Source organism: Bactrocera neohumeralis, chromosome 5 (assembly GCF_024586455.1).
Source record: "Bactrocera neohumeralis isolate Rockhampton chromosome 5, APGP_CSIRO_Bneo_wtdbg2-racon-allhic-juicebox.fasta_v2, whole genome shotgun sequence".
Taxonomy (NCBI): Eukaryota; Metazoa; Arthropoda; class Insecta; order Diptera; family Tephritidae; genus Bactrocera; species Bactrocera neohumeralis.
The window spans coordinates 59,499,727-59,513,981 of NC_065922.1; the positions used below are offsets into that span (position 1 = coordinate 59,499,727).

Here is a 14,255-nt window from a genome sequence, read left to right on the forward strand (position 1 = left end):
GTGTGCACGGTTTGTTTTGCTCAAATTGACTGACGTCCCAAAATTGCTCAGAATCCAACATTCGAGTCGACGCTTGTGACCGATTATTTGACCAAAAATCACATTTTAACCGTTAACCACTCCCCGTATTCACCTGATATAGTACCGTGTGACTTCTTTCTTTTCGCAAAAATGCATTTGCCCCTGAACGGAAAGCGTTATGCAGACTTAGATACAAAAGACTTGCACCGGTCATACCAGCCAACGAGCTAAAAAACTCGTTCGACATGCTTTTGGACCATGCAAAAAGCTGTATTAATCACTTGTTCGGTTTTTTTTTAAGTCCTGTTTACTTTGGAACGCACCTTGATAGTCATATACTAGCACTCCCACTATCAACAACGTACACTTCTTTATTAATTCTTTCTTTACCTGCCTTACTTATTCTCTCATATCTCTTTTTCTCATTTCATAATTTTCATACATGCTAATTAATCTTTCTGTTAATATTTCCTTAAACTAAAGTCGCTCTTTATCTTACATAATAATAACAACAGCAATAAACATTTGCACTCATTAGTTTAAAGCTCGTATACATTATGTTAACTTCCTAGCTGTAAGGATTGGGAATTGAGTTTAATTAATAAAGTTGCATTCGAAAAGAACGGACTTGTTATTATATCTATCATAGTAATTTTCAATTATTTGGTTCACTTTTCCTTCACATACCCAATTTATTAAACCTACGGTTGAGTTTACATCACATATACTAAATAGGGTAATAGTATGTAATATAATGTATGTATTTCCCAGTAACATTATACTTTTAGAATATTCTACAGTATCATTCATTGCAGTTCAGATTACACTGCCAAACAAAAATCCACTTGTTTTTTGTGACATGAACAGAACAAAGTGTTTATTATATAAAAATTGCCACTAATGCAGAATATAGCTACAGATTTCTTCTATCACCCATAGTTTTTTTGCTATGAGCATTTTTGTTTTAAAATTTTACTGACGATGTTTTTCGGTGATATTTTGTTTTTGGAGTATTCCTTAACAACGACCAGCAGTAATCGGCAAGCAAACTGGAACAACATTTGCTTTAGTACCATTTTTCCAATTTTCGGGGAAAAAATCTTGAACAGAATCCAGAAAGTGAATTTTAAGGGACATGTTGCAACCCATTTTTTATAGGAAGTAAGTTTAATTGAACATTTCGTCAAATGTTTCATCTTTCATTAGTTATCTTATTAGCAGACCCACAATGCTTCACTGACTCTTGGAAATTTTTGTTTCAGATATAAGAAACCTCTCCCATTTCTGTCCATTGCCTTAACAAAATACTTCATTAAACCCAATTTAATATGTAAAGGTGGTAGTAATACCTTTTTGGGATCAACTAGAGGTTCACTGATAACGTTTTTTTGTCCCGGAGTGAGTGCCTGACGTACTGGCCACTGCTCGGAGTGGTTATGTGAATTCACTGAATAGCCAGAAGTTACACGAAGGTAAATCAGGCGAATACGGTGATAACGGCACGATATTAGTTGAAAATGTGGCGAAATGGTCACCAATAATCAATGCAGTATGAGATGTTGCATTGTGGCACTTCTTTGTTCAAACTACATATCTGTTTGGTCTATTGCCAGGTCTAAGCCACATTGGTCCAATCAGTTTTTTTTACAATTGGCTTAAGTATTTCACAAAAATCCATCTTCTTCCTCCGTCACAGCAGTACTTTCGCCGTTTAGTAGTTTCGAGAGCTTGAAGCCGAGCTCCTGCCAGCCAACATCTCAAGCTCTTCTTTCTCTGGATCTGATTTTGGAAACAAGTTTCTATATCATTTGACATTAGTAAAATTCAAGCTTTGATCGTGTTATTAGATATGGAAGTGTATCTTGTACTTTACTTTTGGCCTCTAATCCCAAAACTTCTTCGACGGCTTTGATCCTACACGGTTTCACGAGAGTTTCTCCGATTGTATGAGATTTGAAACATTGTGCTACTATTTTAGAAATCTCAAAAAACGCTAGTAATATTTTTTCCGATGGAGCAAATCTTGTGCCACTAGACCCGAGTTTCATTTTTTTAGGTTCTCTAATTTTCCTTCAAAGAATTCTTGCGAATGGTCAGACAAATTTGGATGTACTTTTTCTAAGTGACGTTTCAATTTCGCTGTTAAATAACTGTTCTCGTATTTTATCTTATATTATATATAATATTATATTAAAAATATATATTTTAGAAAAATTATCCAAAATAGTTTTAGTTCACAAACAATATACAAATACTACTTTGCTCTAATTACGATCCCGCAAAGAGACATAATTTAAATTTATTTCTCCACACTGAAAATGTTCAACTAATGACGGCGCGAAAACAAAGGTAAGTATGTAATATTAAACACTAATACTGACAAATATAACAAGTGACAGCGCAAAGAGCATGTGATTCCTGAACCCGTCAAGACGTCGCGCGTTGTATCGTTCTATTGAAAATAGGCTCACTCTTCGTTCTATAATTATTGGGTCGTTCAGTAAGTAATTTCCTTTAATGACAACAGCTGATCTTATTGAATTTTTTTCGCAGCTAACTTCCCACTTATCCGCTTTACAATTCTATATTTGAACAGCTCATATCGTAAGATTTATCTGCAAACAAATTTTTCAAATTAGTTTTTGGTAGGACCTATCGAAGGTGGAAAAGAGCATTTTCGGTATATTTTACTGTTTTACTATCAAAAGGGTAAAAACACAATTCAAGCAAGGCGAAACTTATGTGATGTCTACGGAGAAAATGTGGTGATCGAACACCATCGCCAAAATTTCGTTCTGGTAAATGCAAATATTTACATAACACAATAAAAAAATCGTGTTTAAATTGCACTCAAGAAACGAAATTACTATTTATACTCTCTGTATAGATGCAATTATTACCCTAGTGTAGGGAGTACGGCTCCAGATTCAGCTATTTTTTGGATCAAAGGATTTTATTGTTATATTATTTGTTTTCTATCAACCAATTTCCATTAAGTTTAGTTTCACTTATGTGATTTCGTAGCGCAAATTATTGATAAGTTATGTATCTTCCTACAGCAACAATATGAAGAACATAGAGTTTTGTATTAGTTAGGTTGACTTTAATATAAGTATGTATATATTTCTGATGCAAAATAAAATGTAGTTAAAGAGATAAGTGAGCCCATAACCTATGGCATTTGTTAAATAGTTAGCAAATATGATTGTAATCTATCAACTATTTCAGATAATAACGATACAGTTTCGCTGGCACCTTTGCTACTTACAAATTGAGTACGGAATTTCTAATTGTTTTAATATGAGAAGTACCAGCTTTAACCCTAATATTCAAAACGCATGAACGGAAACTAACTCTTTCTCTATTAACACACATACTAGGACGGTCCGATTAATTCTATTGCGTACAACAATACATCGCTGCCACGGCCGTTTTGGTCAAAATACGTTACGATCTACCATATTCTCCGAATTTTACCACATACGATTCTTTTTTCTCAAACATTATAAAGGACGTAAGAGAGGTCCTACTTGAAGACCTCCAGAAAACGTATTTCTCAGACGAGCAAAAAAGTTAGAGCATTATTGAGTAAAGTCTATCGAGCTAGGTTGAGAGGTATATAGTAATTTTTTCACATTTCGATTTGGTTTATGAAAATAAACTAATATTGGACCACCCATAAGCAAACGTACCTATTAGGACTAGCATACAAATTTTACTAAATTTGAATATGTACATACATATAGGTATAAAGAAATATGTATGTAAGATAAATGTTATTGATATAAATAAACAATTATATATCTTCAAATTTACATGTAAGCAATATTTTCAAACCCTTATTATTATATGTAGACAAAAAGTTAGCACTTACGTTTGGAATACTTAAATGCGTGAAATGACAAATCTCTAAGCAAAAAGACTGCGTACATACATACTTGGATTAGGTGAAGATAACCAATGCATGTATTTATAGGTATTTATGTATTTATTATTAATTATGTTTCATATTTATCAATATGTATTCAACAAAATGAAATAGGTATTTACTTACGCTTATTTGACTATAAAATGTAAACAAATCATGTATTTTTTAAATTAACCCGTCTGTATTTTTTGCTTTATATAGTATATATGTATACTAGTGGATCCGGCCACGCGTTGCAGTGGTATACATTTTATGTTGTCTTATATAAAAAATAATTTGGGTTTTTGTCTGTTCGCTATAGCTTACTAAACCGTTGCGGGAAATGAAAAATGTCCTGAAACATTTTGAAGAGAATCCATTGATGATGGTTTGTAAAAATAAAATGTTAATTTTTAACTAACTTACGAGCGTAAATGCAAAAAAAAATCCTTACTTTCTTATAAAGTGAAAATTTGAGTAGAGAAATAATTTGCATAAGTCAACATATAGTATATTGGTAAAGTTTAGAACTGTGTTAGAAATAGGCAAAATAATACAAAAATGGTGTATACCTGCAAGGCAGCCTCGCTATCAAGCAAAAATCCCTCGTACTACATTTGGCTAATAATAAATTTAAAAGAATAAAGCGTACAGCTGCAACCGAAACCACTGGTTTTCGGAAAGTGCAAAAGAACAGCTGGTACGACGAGGAGTGCCGTCTCGCAGTGGAGAGAAAACAGGCTGCCTACCTCGCAACGTTACGATCGACCACTACACGTGCGGGATGGGATAGATACCGAGAGTTGAAGAGGGAAGCGAGACGCATTTGTAGACAGAAGAAGAAAGAAGCCGAAATGAGTGAGTACACAGAGCTTGATAAGCTGGTCGACAGGGGTAATGCTCGAAAATTTTACGACAAAATGCAGCGGCTTACAGAAGGTTTCAAGCCCGGAGCATACTCTTGTAGAACGCCCAAAGGTGATCTAGCCACTAATGCCCAGAGCATACTTAAATTATGGAGGGAACACTTCTCCAGCCTGCTGAATGGCAGTGAACGCACAACACCAGCAGAAGGAGAACCCGATTCCCCAATCGATGACGATGGAGCAGACGTTCCATTACCCGACCATGAAGAAGTTCGAATAGCAATTGCCCGTTTGAAGAACAACAAAGCGGCAGGGGCCGACGGATTGCCGGCCGAGCTATTCAAACACGGCGGCGAAGAACTGATAAGGAGCATGGATCAGCTTCTTTGTAAATTTATGGTCGAACGAAAGCATGCCCAATGATTGGAATTTAAGTGTGCTATGCCCAATCCATAAAAAAGGAGACCCCACAATCTGCGCCAACTACCGTGGGATTAGCCTCCTCGACATCGCATATAAGATTCTATCGAGCATATTGCTTCTGGAGAAAATAGTTCGAGCCGCAGAACTAAATAGAGAAGGTACCGTCTTCTATAAGAGTGTACAGCTGCTGGCATATGCCGATGATATTGGTATCATCGGCCTCAACACCCGCGCCGTTAGTTCTGCTTTCTCCAGGCTGGACAAGGAAGCAAAAAAAATGGGTCTGGCAGTGAACGAGGGCAAGACGAAATATCTCCTGTCATCAAACAAACAGTCGTCGCGCTCGCGACTTGGCGCTCACTTCACAGTTGAGAGTAATAACTTTGAAGTTGTAGATAATTTCGTCTATCTTGGAACCAGCGTAAACACCACCAACAATGTCAGCCTAGAAATCCAACGCAGAATAACTCTTGCCAACAGGTGCTACTTTGGACTGAGTAGGCAATTGAGGAGCAAAGTCCTCTCTCGACAAACAAAAACCAAACTCTATAAATAGGTCACTCATAATTCCCGTCCTGCTATATGGTGCAGAGTCTTGGACGATGTCAACAACGGCTGAGTCGACGTTGCGAGTTTTCAAGAGAAAAGTTCTGTGAAAAATTTATGGTCCTTTGCGCGTTAGCCACGGCGAATACCGCATTCGATGGAACGAAGAGCTGTACGAGATATACGACGCCGTTGACATAGTTCAGCGAATTAAAAGACAGCGGCTACGCTGGCTAGGTCATGTTGTCCGGATGAAGAGGAAGACCTCCACTCCGTTGGAAGAACCAAGTGGAGAAGGACCTGGCTTCGCTTGGAATATCCAATTGGCGCCACATAGCGAAAAGAAGAAACGACTGGCGCGCTGTTGTTAACTCGGCTATAATCGCGTAAGCGGTGTCTACGCCAATTAAGAAGAAGAAGAAAGCGTGTTGAGGGCATTAAAAAGATCCGTCTTTAGGTCTACGGTGTACATCCTTCAGAGTATTTAGCTTAGGATGTTACTACATCACGCATGCGGTCCAACCTCATTCGAATACTTAAAAACCGTTGAGGGAGCTCTCAAAGAAACCTATCGGGCAGATTGGCGTGACAGAGGTTTTCTAGAAACCGATGATCATTGGGAAAATACTCTGAGAGAAACATCAATTTCGGCGTGTCCAGTACAACTAAGAGAGTTTTTTGTCGTCATACTTTTATTTTGTCTACCTTACAGTCGATAGCGTGAACAATAAGAAATACATTTTTGTTATCCGCCTGATGGCATTGGCAAGACGTTTCTTGCAAATTTAATACTTGCTAAAATAAGACAATCAGGGAAGATAGCGATAGCAGTTCCTTCGTCAGGAATTGCTGTAACTCTTCTAAAAGATGAAAGAACTGCTCATTCAACTTTTAAGCTTCCGCTATTCGTAAATCTTGAACAAAAATCAATATGTTCTATCCGCAAAAATGTGCCTCTTGGTAAACTATTACAAGACGTTTCATTGATTATGTGGGATGAATGCACCAGGAGCCTTAAAGCACATATAGAGGCAGTGGACAAAACATTAAAAGACCTTAGAAACTCCTCTGCTCTGATGGGCGGGATAACTTTTCTATTTGCTGGAGATTTCCGACAGACTCTTCCTGTCATTAACAGAGGTACGCGAGCAGATATCATAAAAGCATACCATCGCCTTTATGGACTTCGATTGAAAATATAAAATTAAGGACGAATATGAGAGCTCATCTACATGGAATCACTGATGGTGATTTTCCACAGCAACTGCTTAAACTTGATAAAGGAATTTTCCACTCCAACCAAATAGTCCACTCTAGGCCAAATAGTCCATAGTTTAGAAATTTTAATAGATGCAGTATACCCTGATATCGAGAATTAGCACGAAAAGGTGTGTTATTGTTATAAACGGTTTAATTATTCAAAAAGTTCCCACAAAATAAACAAATACAAATCGATAGACACAGTGACTAATATCGAAGACGCAGCCCATTATCCAAAGGAGTTTTTAAATTCATTAAGCCCTTCTAGACTGCCACCACATGAATTGGATTTAAAAATTGGAATTCCAATTATGCTGGTTGAAAAATTTAAGCCCTCCAAGCATGTGCAATGGAACGAGGCTGATTATTAAAGAATTTGAGGACAATTTAATTGTAGCAACCATTATCACCGGCCCAGCAGCTGGTCAATCAGCTCATATACCAAGGATTCCAATGATCCCAAGTGATCTGCCAATCCCATTTAAATGGCTTCAATTTCCGGTGAAAACATCTTTCGTTCTAACTATAAAGAAACTTCAAGGCCAAACTTTCGAATTAGTAGTGGTTGACGAAAAAATGTTTTGCTCATGGCCAACTGTATGTTGGTCTATCGCGGATTGGATATCCTGAAAATCAATTTATATTGCTGCCACAAAATAAATTAACATCAAATATCGTTTAAAGGAAAGCTCTGACTCAATAAATTATTTTTGAGGAGCAGAGAAAGTAAAATATATAGCAAAGGTCTTTTTACAAAAAAATAAAAAAAAAAAAACAAGTGTGTACAAAATTAAAACTTTTGAAATGTTTGTTAAATCCCCGTGCGAAGCCGGGGCGGGCTGCTAGTTATTCATCCTTATATAAAAAACTATTCAATACAGTGAAAATTTTATTTACGAATAAAGGCGACAACGTTTTTGTTGGTATAAGAATCCAAGGGATTGTACTTTTGTACTTGAGATTTAATTTTAATTATGGTCAAACAAATGAATTTCATTGGATAAAATATAGAATTTAAGGCCGCTTTCTCAATGTCTGGTTAACAGCCTTTCTGTCCAGTTAATGGAGTTCTTGGCTTAAAAGATTGCACTTAATAAACATCAATTAACTTTCGGACCGAACGATGCATGTTAATGATGCATGGTTAATGAAGATATCAGCTTAGAGCGTTATGTTCACCTAACAGTTGTACGTATTACCTAAAACTAATCGATATAGATATAGAGTTATATATACATACATATATATTATAAATGATCAGAATGACGCGAAAAGTTGAAATCCGGTTAACTGTGGGTCTGTTCGTCCGAGCAAGCTGTAACTTGAGTAAAAATTTAGATATCTAGACATGGTATACAGGTTCCTTAGTACAAAAAAAATTCGAGTTCGTAGATGGGCGTAATCGGACCACTGTCATGCCCACAAATCGCCATTAACCGAAAACACATAAAGTGCCATAACTAAGGACTAAATTAAGATATAGCAAGGGACACCTGTGGATAAAAATTTTTTAAAAAGTGGGCGTGCCCCCGCCGCCTAATATGTTGCGCATATCTCCTAAACCACTAAAGCTACAACGACCAAATTCGCCCGGCATAAATATTACAAGAACTCCTATAGTGTGAAAATCCCCATATAATGGTACTGTTCAAAACTACTTAAAGCGCGATAAATTAATAACTAAAAATGTCAGAGACATTAAATTTTACCACCCAAATGGTAAAAGGAAGCTTTATAAGAGCGGTGTGAAAATTGGACGATGGGCGTGGCACCGCCCATTTTTTGGTGAAATCCCATATCTCAGGACCCGACCAACCGATTTCGACAAAATTTGGTACGTGGCGTTATTTTCATATTCTTATATCACGTTATGAAAATGAGTGAAATCGGACAATAACCATGTCTACTTCCCATATAGCACAATTTTAAATTCCACTTGATTCGTTGAGTTTCCAGCACACAAATCAAGAAACAATTAATATAACGGGATTAAACTTTGCACGAATAATGCCTTTAGTGTGTGCCACCTTATGACAAAAAATTGTTCAAACCCAACCAAAACTGTTCAAGACCCTAGGTACCGAGGGTCATGTGGACCCCAGTACCACAGTTGACTTTTTTTGGAAAATATCGGCCAATGTGTGAGATACATATGTAATAGAAAAATGCAGTAGTAATTCTGTGTATCCAAAATGGCGGGAATTGGATCATTACTGCCCTGAATCCCCATATTCCTAATATAAACATTTTTGAACTTCCTGGTGACCATATGCTGGATATATCGGCCGATATTTGAGTTATCTCAATGAGAATTTCAGAACGTATTTTACGCATATCAGTGTATTATTGTGCCTAAAATAGATATAATTGAGCTAAAACTTGACCTAGCACCATATTACCATTACCAGGATTTTGGAACATCCGGCTGATTTTGTGTAATAACTATGTATAATAATTTTGGTTTTTTCTAACAAATCTTATGCAGAATATATATATTTGTATATAGGTCATAATAATATGTATAAGTTATATATGGTGTATGCATATACAAAATTGCTTAGATTGCGATCTTTTGGTTGACGTTTTACACGGTAAGGCTTGGCTTGGCTTTGATTAATGCAAGTTGCACGAGTATAAAATGTTCGGTTGCATACGAACTTAGCCCTCTCTTACTTGTTTATTTATGAATGTTTTTTTGTCTTCTAAGCTGGTTCGAACTGGACACAATGTGCTAAATTTTCTTAAAATCGGTTCAGTAGTTTAGGAGTCCATCGCGGGCAAAAACGCAACACGTAATTTTTATACTCTCGCAACAAAGTTGCTAAGGAGAGTATTATAGTTTTGTTCAATAACGGTTGTTTGTAAGTCCTAAAACTAAAAGAGTCAGATATAGGGTTATATATACCAAAGTGATCAGGGGACGAGTAGAGTTGAAATTTAACTTGAGTAAAAATTGAAAATGGGCGTGGCGTCGCCCACTTATGGACCAAAAACCATGAAATTCGGTATATAATATTTTCTTAACACCCTGATGACATGTACGAAATATGGGTGAAATCGGTTCACAACCACGCCTTCTTCCAATATAACGCTTTTTTGAATTCAATCTGATGCCTTCTCTGTATAATATATACATTAGGAACCAATGATGATAGCGGAATAAAACTTTACCCAAATACGGTATTTGAAAAATATGTAAATGACGGAAAATGAAATCTCGATTATCACTTTATCATGCGAGAGTATAAAATGTTCGGTGACACCCGAACTTAACCCTTCCTTACTTGTTATATATAAAGTTATGCATATATGTACATATATGATAAATAGAAACATCATTCAGAATATTATGTATATCTTCCGGCTTCTTGTTATAATTTTCCCGTAAACAAGTTTTTTTTGGCTTATTCAACGGTAAAAACGTAAAATTTCTATTCATCAGAAGATGAGGGCTTCTGACTTGTTTTCTTCAAGGGTGGGAAGTAATTTTATTGAACGTACCGCATCGGGGCTTTGTCGCCTTTAAAGGTTAAGATATTATTTTACTACCTCCGCCTTAAAATGTAGATTATATAAAATTATAAACTGAGTTGCATGCCACATATTTTTTCCCATTCCTCTCTTTGCGATTTGTCAGTTGGAGACAAAATATTGGTATTATTTCCATCAGTTGTTTTGCACACGCAGCAAGTATTTATCATTTATGGCCATAACATCCGACAGTAGTGCCATACAGATTATGCGTTTGTAGTGTCCTTTTTATTAAAGTGTAATTTTTTATTTTGTAAGGTTTATAAATAAATCTTTCTGTGAACACCGAAAGTATATACTACATGTGTACGTACATCAGACCCGTAGCCAGGATTTAGTTTCTAGAGGTGCCCAAATCCTATGGGAAGGGAAAATAGGTAAAAAACAGAAAGTAAACACTCAAAAGACCTTTCATGTCTACTAGGCTAAATATTTAGCCTGCATAAAGACACTGAATATTCAGCCATTGAATAAAAACGCCAGTGTAGTATGAAAAATTTATTTACCTTTTAAAAACATGAAGAACTCAATTGCAATGATTAACCTTTAAGGAAGGAGGGGCCAGGTTCCCTTGGGGACATTTTTTGTTTTGTTATTTTTGAAAAATTAAAATCTTAGACTATATATGAGATTAAGTCATTTGAAAAGGTCCTTCGATTTTTATATAATTTGCAAAAAGTGCTTCTATTAAGAACCGTGCAAAGAAAATATTTAACTATGATCGTAGATCGAGTTGAAATCCAGTTGGGTATGGTCGACTGTCTACATTTTAAACATGATTCAATTATATAATTCGAAGTGTGATTACTCCTACGAAAAAAATTTAATCCACATTGTCAAAAAATTTACTTTGATTTTGATAATTTTGGGTGTTTTATAATTTATTGGTATTTGGTTATCACTCAGAAGACGGGTTTTCATTGATTGCAATTTTTGAATCATAAAAGGGAAACAAAACAACGAATTTTGATATCATGAATTAAAATCTTTTTACAAATTGTCTTTTTGCATTCAACACAAACTTATATAACTGGATTATGATAATGAATTTGTAAATTGGAATTCGTTTGGTGTCATAATTTTCTCAATATTATTTTTTTATCAAACTTAACGAATTGTTATCATTATTATGAAAGACTAAAGGCCGTCCGGCAACTGTCCGAATACACACAAATTGTATGTTGCAAATATAATGTACTTTACATCAAGTTCCGTTAAGTTTTTTCAAACGTCATTTGCTTAGGGAAAATGCGAAACTGGTCGCATTTTCCGTAAGGAATCAGCTGTTTTCGCTTTTTGTCAGCAAATACATACATCATTTTGAATTTGAAAATGAAGGACGACAAATATTTTGTCAACAGATATATTAATATTGAAAAAAAGAAATTTTTGTACGACAAACGCGTGTATATAAAAAAATCTATGTGGTTAATCCTCTCCATTTTTAGGACTCGTAAAAAAAAAACATTCTTTTTCCATTTTCTATTTATTTCCCTCACTGAACATGACCGAACTCTCTTTTTTGTTTTAATTTCACTAATTTTTGTAAATATGGATATTCCTTCTAAAACAGAAGTAAACATTTTCATTGTTTTTAAATATTTTAAGTACATTATAGTCATTCAAAAGTCTACTCTCGGTTCCTTATGCAATTGACAGGCTTTTCGTTGATTTTTTGACAGTAACATACGGCAGCGTATGTAGTATATTATAGTTAGGCCTTTAAAATGGAACTACATTTAAATATCATATTTATTCATTTCTATAAATTACAAGGGTATATTTGTAGGTCCTCATACATACATGACAGTTGATAAAGTATACGAGCCTTGAATAAAAACTGAATAATCAGAAAAACTCGGCTGGAAATACTTTGTGAACATTGTACACAATTTTCTAGGAAACCATAAATCAGAATATATATATATAATCATGTAAAGCTTTAGGGTATAATATGTCCTTAAAAATACATATGCTGGAGTCTTATCTGACGAATAAGGTGAAATTCTCCATCAGGATGTTTCCTTATTGGAGAAGTACTATCAATGGAAATGGAATACAGGAATAGTAGCAGATAATTATAGAAGACTTTAAAAAATATATTTTTTCTGTATTTAGTAATAATTTCTCTAAATATAGCTGACGTTTGTACGTTTTAAGAGAATATTATAAATAAATGTTTTGATGTCACAAGAAATCCTGTCATGCCAATTTTACTTTCATTCAAATTATTGTTTATAGGCAAAAAAAAAAAGTTTGGAACTTTAACATTTTCTTAGTGCGGTGAATTTTCTCGATCCGGCCCTAGTTAGCCCACACACGTGCACGGTGCAACAATATTACAACAACAGTACTTCATTTGAAATATGTTCAGCGTTCTTTATCTACAAAACTGTACAAACTACGCTAATTTATTAAATCTAATAACTGCTTCGGTATTTAAGTAGCTAACTAAATTGTTGTTGTTTTTTAGCTGTACCCACCTAAATAAAAATGCTACTTCTTTTCCGACTTTGTACTTATTAGTTATCAAAAACTTTATCTAATAAAAAATATCAAACACATTATTTAATAAAAAATACATACATATATATTAGTTGGTTTATTATTATTAAGATTAAGGGGAAAAATACGAACTCCTGTCCTGCTTTATTTGCGAACTTACCATTCTTGTGATTAAGAAATAGTTATCTTGGTCTAAACAATTTAACTGGGAAAAAATTTTGAAAATTATTACTTCTTTTAGTTAGGAAGATTTTATTCCTCCAATAAATCAGGGCTAAAACATTTATCAAACAATTTAAAAACATACAAAGAAATAATTATGGGCGGAATATTCTTTTTCAGTAAGAAGATATCAATTTCACCAGTTTAGTTGGTCGAGTAGTCCCTGAGTTTTATTGGTTATCAATAGGCTTCCTAACGTGTATATGCATATGTAACATATTATGTATATTTTTTCGTTTCTCAATTCAGACTAATGACATAGCTCTACAAAAAAATGGATTCCTTGTACTGGATATTTTAGCAAATAGGGATGCTTTAAAATGCCCACATTGAATTTATTCATGGATGTATTGAATATGTTCTTATTATTATGATTATTACATATATGATATTTTGACAACTTATCGGCTTTTTAGTAATAATTTGTGGATTTTTCTCCTTTTTTACTCAATGAAAACCTGCATTTGCCTTGAAAATCTTTATAAAAATTAATGAAACATGTGTGAAATCGTTGACTCTAATTTAAAAAAATATGATCTTAGGGTTCCGAATACAGAAATGCAATTAATGGTAGTATTTGTTCATTGCTTAGAGTAATTTTAAAAATACTTAATTATAGCCAAGAAGTTCAGTATTCCTCCATTTACCACGTAAAAAAAAATTAACCGAGGAATCAATGTACCAGTTTGTTCAATCGTATGGATAATATAGTAGCACTCAAATATATTTGAATGGAAATACGTAATTAACTTAAAGAAAGAAATATCTCTTTAAGGTCGAGTGCAACCGAACATTTTATACTTTCGCATTTTCAAGCTTTCCCAGAAAGCCTTTGAAATACCTTCAAGTATTGGCAAAACTGTTTACTAAGCAGGTAAGGAATGGCTAAGGATATAACCGAACATTTCATACCCTTGCAACTTGCACGGATGCAAGCCGGAGAAATATATTCAATTTTGGCAAAACTTCATATT

At 34.6% G+C, this 14,255-nt stretch overlaps 1 protein-coding gene across 6 annotated transcripts in view; it reads right to left on the minus strand.

Moving 5' to 3' along the window:
* Positions 1-14,255, minus strand: part of LOC126760172 (inhibitory POU protein) — a 98,925-nt gene that overhangs the window by 72,250 nt on the left and 12,420 nt on the right. The gene's annotated exons all lie outside the window — the stretch shown is intronic.